Here is a 6,514-nt window from a genome sequence, read left to right as displayed (position 1 = left end):
CCTCTCTCTCTCCCCTCCCCCCCAAGAATGTCCTTTCCATTTGCTTGTTGTAACAACTTCATGGAAGTATAGTTGTTATATCTTCTTCGCCCCCCGCCAAGCCTCTGCGCACGCGCAGCCTTTCGCTCGGGGAACACTCCCCTCCGCCCCCTCTCACCTCTACAGGCTACTAGTTTAGTATTACAGATCCTGCCTGTAGTGGACTGAGTTATGTCCTCCCAAAACTCACTGAAACTTGAATTGTGTCCCCCTAGTTTATGTATTAGAGTCTTAGCCCCACCGTGACCATTAAGAGGGTGGGAAATCCTATTACGGTAATTGAAAGGTGGAGCCTTGAAGAGGTGATTGGATTGTAGGACCGTGCAGTAGTGAATGGGTTAAAAATGGTGGCCAGGGGCGCGGTTCTGAGGGCTTTAAAAAAGGAGACTCTGTCTCTCTCTACTCTCTCTTCTTCCACTACCTTCCAATGTGAGACCCCTGGGTCACTGTCACCACCACCAGATGGACTTTGGACTTCCCAGCCTCAGAAACTGTAAGCAATAAATGGACTAATACACTGCCACTCCCTTTCGGTCCTTTGGACCTTTGCACATGCTGTTCCATAGCTGATTGGAATGTCACCTCCCTTTTTTTTGCAGAAGTGACAAAACAAAGGAAAAGGATCTTGAGTTTCCAGGCAAGCTGTGGGAAAGCAAATATATGGGAAAGTAATGGTAGGTAAAGGCTAGTTAAGGAAGTTTATTATATAGATTCTTCTGGTGCCACCTCCAACCTGATAAAGATCTAAAATTGTCTTTGGTGGTCAACCTTTGTCCTTCCTCGTAGAAAAGGGAGGAGAGCCACTCTGTAGATGTATGTCCTGCTTTTAGGCAAATAGCAAGAAGGTAGCAAGCTGTCTTTTGTTTGTTTGTGCTTCTCAACAGCCATCAGCTTTCAAAATAACCATTAGGCGAAAGTGGCATATTTTGCGGTGGCATATTCTGCTACCTTTCACACCTTTGAGAACACAGCTTAACTGCCATCCTCTCTGGGAAGTTCCCTGTAACCACCCTCATCCCTCTTCTCTGCCCCCACCCTCATTTTCACTGTGGATAGGTCTGGCAGGCATGCATGCAGGCAGCAAACAGTTAAGAGCTGTTTAATCAATGCATTAATATAGGAATACAGACTAAAAGGCAGGCAAAGTAGCACCTGCCAGGAAAAAAAAAAAAAGGACCTTATAACTGTGCCTTGAAAGGTAAGTTTGTAGGCATGCAGGAAGGGAGATTCAGCCAGAGACACCCCACGGTCGTCTTCTCTGAACTTCTTGCTTGAATCCCAAGTGCTTCTTACAGAGATTCCCCCTTTCCTCTTCAGGTTGAAAACTGGACGGAGCTTGCCCTTTCAAAACAAAGGCTCTAGGTCTGTGACTCCCAACTTTATGGTCCCAAAGTGTTTGATCTTTGCTCAGAGCAATTTAACAATCTCATTCTTCCCCCCTTACCTGTGTGTAAGTAACACCTTAAAGCATGTTGTCAGGGTTCTCCAGAGAAACAGAACCAATAGGATAAAGAAATCAAGGTGGAGAGAGAGTTATTTAAAGGACTTGGTTCGTACAATTGTGGGTGTTGGCAAGTCCAAAACCTGTAGGGCAGGCTGGCAGTCTGAAAATTCAGATAAGAGTTGATGTTGCAGGCTGTAGTTCCAATTCAGCAGGGTAGTGAGCTGGAAACTCTGGCAAACTTCCTGTCGAAAACCTGTTCAAAAAAAAAAATAGAAAGAAAAAAAAAAATGAAAACCTTTCAAAGTCTTGAAGAGAATTCCTTTTTCATCAGAAACCCCAGTCTTTGCTTTTAAGGACTTTGCTAATTGGATGAGGCCCAACCACATTACAGAGGGTGATATGTTTTAGTCAAAGCCTGATTTAAATGTTAATCACATCTGAAAAAAAAAATACCTTCACAGTAACATCTAGACTGTTGTTTAATCAAACAACTGGGCACCATAGCCTAGCCAAGTTGATACATAAAATTAGCCATCATAGGGCCGGCCCGTGGCTCACTCAGGAGAGTGTGGTGCTGATAACACCAAGGCCACAGGTTCAGATCCCTATATAGGGATGGCCGGTTAGCTCACTTGAGAGAGCGTAGTGCTGACAACACCAAGTCATGGGTTAAGATCCCCTTACTGGTCATCTTAAAAAAAAAAAAAATTAGCCATCACACATTGCAGTGGACTGAATGTCCCCCCAAATTCATTGAAGATTAATCCCCACTGTAACTGCAGAGGGTGTAAAATCCTATTATGATAATTGAAAGGAGGGGCCTTGAAGAAACAGGTGATTAGATTACCATGCCCAATAAATGGATTAATCCATGGATGGTTTAATGGTGATCATAGACATGGTTCTGAGGATTTTAAAGGGAAGAAGGAGCGAGGAATTATCTCTCTGCTTCTATCATTTCACTATGTGATATCCTATGTTGCTGTAGTCACCTCACCAGATGTGTTCCCTGGACTTTGGACTTCCCAGTCTCTGAAACTGTAAGCAATACATATTGTTTCTTTATAAATTACCCAGTTCTATGTATTTCTGTTATAAGCAACAGAAACAGACTAATCCACACATGTTGACATAAATCATGCAAAGTTTCAGCTGTCCAATCTGTTAGGCCACCATTTTGGTTTCCTTCCAAATCATCATTGGATTTTCAAGAGTCCCTTACCAAAGTGCATCTTTCCATCCAAAAACCCGACCACTTGGAGAATGAAGCCACTCATCCACTAGCATCTCAGCACAGATTAACAGAAAGGGGAGAGAGGTATAAACAGGTCTTAAAAACCATATGTCTCCATTTTGCCTTTTATCACACTGCCAGTTCTTAGAATGTGAGAACTGGCTCTCACTTCTGTCTCCTCATGCCCCAGTATGGCACCTGGCTGAAAAGAAGTCACTCCCTAGACGTGTGCTGTTCCACTGCATTACCTTGAGTGGAGCGGCACATATCTTAACATTTTTTTTTAATTCCCCTGTCCTTTGCCCCCATCCCAAACCAGCGTGGACAACGCTGGAAGCCTGAGGACAGATGGATGGCTGATTCCTGAGGTGTTCCCTGGTGACCTCTACCACTGCCATGGCTTGTCTGTTGGTGGTGAGAACAAACCAGCTGATAGATGCAAATGCATTTTGTAAACTGCCAGGGGTTGAGAATCATAAACAGTACCTGTCTCCTCTGAAATCCAGTTAGTCCTGAGTACAGTGGTTGCATATCTTTGCTGGGGCCGAGAGTGTGTGGGGAGGCACTGGAGTTCAGAGGGGTGGGAGGACAGGATGGATAACAGTGGTTTGCGATTTAGTAGATAACACAGGACTTTCAGTTAAATCCGAATTTCATAGAGACAACGAATGTGTACTTTGATCCATGCAATATTTGGGACATGCTTATAGTAAAAAGTATTTGTTGTTTCTCTGAAATTCAAATTTAATTGGGCGTCCTGTAGGAGAATTTGATCTGGTAACCCTAGGATAGCCTTAACCCAGAAAGGGATTCGATACCCCCACCCCCGTCGCGCTCCACCCAAGTGTCCTAGGGTCCTTGTTGTTAAACCAGCTGGACAAAGCCGGTGCGCCTGTCGCTTTCGAGGATTCCTTCAGCCAAGAGGGGGCCGGGCCGTCTCTATCTTTGGCGAGTCCCAGTCGCTGGGGGTGCAGCCCAGCGCCCCGCACGTAGCAGCGGCTCCAGGGCCGCAAAGTCCCCCTGTGGAGCCCGAGCACGCCCGCCCCTCCGACCCTAAGAAGGTGGTGGGCTGGACAGACCAAGAAGAAAGACGCACAGGGCGTTGGGAGGGCTTCGTCGCAGAACCCAGACCCCCAAATCAGGGAAGAGACTCAGCAGTTTGAAAGACGCTACGTACCTCCCCTTCTGGCTTCTAGTTTCCTCCTTCCCAGGAGGAGAGTCGGGTCAGTCTTCCTGTATCTGTCCAAGCTCGAGTGAGAATGCCCACAGGTGCCAACCTAGAATTCCCTGCAAGAAGTTTCTCGTGTGGATTGACTGCCAGGAAAGCACACGTGGTGATGGCGCCTAAAACCATTGCCGAAACCCGGGATCGAACCAGGGACCTTTAGATCTTCAGTCTAACGCTCTCCCAACTGAGCTATTTCGGCTGCCTCTGGCAGGTTTTTTCTACCTAATTATAATGAAAGTATGTTCGTTCCGTGTTAATAAGGTTATTGTAAAAGTTGAGCTGGAGGTAGGCATTTTACAAATATCAAAGGTGATAAAGCAAGGTCCTTATTTACAAGCTGGAAATGATAAATAACTTCACTTTTCTCAGGGTTTGTTTTTGTTTGTTTGCTTGGTAAATTGCCCTGCAGCTTACTTTTCTCATTTAAAAATAAATCATGGACTTTTCCCATGGCAATTATGTAGATATATTTTATGCCTTTAAATCAATGCACAGTATTGGATAGTATGGATATAACACAATATATTTAATCAAACTACTAACGATGGACATCTTTACTTTTTTCTAGATTTTTATTATTAAAAACAATAGCAATGAACACTCCTTTGTATACATTTGTTCTTGAGTGAAGCAGATTTTGCAAAGTCAAAAGATATAAACATTTTGAATGTTTACAGATATCCTTAAACTAACTGGACTCCAGAAATGTATAGAAGAGGACAGGCTTCAAATGTAAAGGCTTCAAATGTAGACTTTCACTGTTACCTCCACATGAGGTATACATAGAGTCACTGTATTTGTTCAGAGCATTGATTTGCTAAACCTAGTACTAAAAATATACCTCAATTTTTATAACACCATCTTGGCTTTCTTTTCATTTGTAAATACATATTGTCAAAAAATGGAATTGGGGGCCGGCCCGTGGCTCACTCGGGAGAGTGTGGTGCTGATAACACCAAGGCCACTGGTTCGGATCCCATTTAGGGATGGCCAGTTAGCTCACTGGTGAGCATGGCACATCAAGTCAAGGGTTAAGACCCCTTACCAGTCATCTTTTAAAAAAAAAAAAAAAATGGAATTAGCTCAAGCCTCTCCCAAACTCTGAGAAGCAAAGTTGTGGTTTAACAATATGCCTAATATGATGATTTTATTCCACCTCCACCTCCCATTTCATAGTTTTGCATTTCTTGTATTTATTCACTTAAAAATGTTTTAAATAAACTCCATAAACTGTTAGAATAATTCGCTGCTTCATATTTACTTGATTCATAAATAAGAAAATAATGTAGGCTTGTTATTACTTGAAATGAAATCATGAACTTAGTTTAGAATTTATAAACAACAGATTTAAATGGAGGATGATTCTAGATTGCCCCAAGAGAGATGAAGGAAAAAGTGCTTCTGAAATGGAAGCGTAGGACTGTCATGCTTAAACTAGATGTCATCACAGTTTTTTCAGACTCAAGAGCCTATCATTTGCTTATTAGCTTAAACTTCACCTTTTGCTTTCCCTGTGCAGTTGTAGTAGGGAACATCCTAAAATAGACTGCAGACAACCTCCCAGCCCCCCAAATGCCCTGCATAATTCCTGAGACTGTTACCTGTTATTAGGTAACATGTTATTAGGTTATATGTACTATATAGCACAGCTAACTCTAAAATATGTGATTATCTGAGTAGCCCTGACCTAATCACATGAGCCCTTTAAAAGCGGAAGGTTTTCTACAGCTTTTTGCAGAAGGGAGTCAGAGATTCAAAACAAGCTGACTGCAATCCTCTCTGCCTAGCTTCAGGATGGGAGGGACCACATGGCAAGGAATGCAGGCATCCTCTTGGAGTTGAGAGTGGCTCCTAGCTGACAGCCAGTGAGGAAATTGGTCTTCAGTTCTACAGTTGCAAGCTACTAAAATTTGCAAACAAGAAGAATGAGTTTGAAAGCTGATTTTCCCCTGTGCCTCCAGATGAGAACTCAACCTGGTCAACATCTTGATTTCAGCCATGTGATACCCAGAGCAGAGAACCCAGCCATGCCACGTGAGATTTCTCGCCTGCAGAACTGTAAGCTAATAAACAGGTGTTGTTTTAAGCCACTAAGTTTATGGTAATTATTTGTGCAGCAATGGAAAACTAGTGCAGTAGTATAGACTTGTCGTAGACTTGGCATATGGATCACAGAGTGAATTTAAATCCCTGTCCGGTCACTTACTTGCCTATGATTTTGGGCAAGTCCTTCTTAGTTATTTTACATATATATTATATATATATTATATATTATATATAATATATATGTGTGTGTGTATATATGTGTGTAATTATATAACATATATAATTATATATATTAGTGTAATAATATATATAAGTGTAATTACACTAATGTATATGTATATGTATAATTACACTAATCCTAGCCCTAATTGAATCAGAATTTCTGCAGATGGTGTCCAGGTAGTATATATTTTTTTAAGTTGGCCAGATGATTTTTTTTTTTTATTTTTTTTTATTTTGTCGATATACACTGTATATGATTATTATGGCCCGTCACCGACACCTCCCTCCCTCCTCCCTCTCT

At 42.3% G+C, this 6,514-nt stretch overlaps 1 non-coding gene across 1 annotated transcript; it reads right to left on the bottom strand.

Annotated features, from left to right (window-relative positions):
* Positions 1-4,071: 4,071 nt before the first annotated feature.
* Positions 4,072-4,144, bottom strand: TRNAF-GAA. The gene has a single exon. It is a non-coding gene; the product is annotated as a tRNA-Phe (tRNA).
* Between the last annotated feature and the right edge of the window lie 2,370 nt (positions 4,145-6,514).

The sequence above is a fragment of the Galeopterus variegatus genome, unplaced genomic scaffold (assembly GCF_000696425.1).
Source record: "Galeopterus variegatus unplaced genomic scaffold, G_variegatus-3.0.2 Scaffold11437, whole genome shotgun sequence".
Lineage (NCBI taxonomy): Eukaryota > Metazoa > Chordata > Mammalia > Dermoptera > Cynocephalidae > Galeopterus > Galeopterus variegatus.
This window is presented reverse-complemented; position numbering and strand designations above follow the sequence as displayed.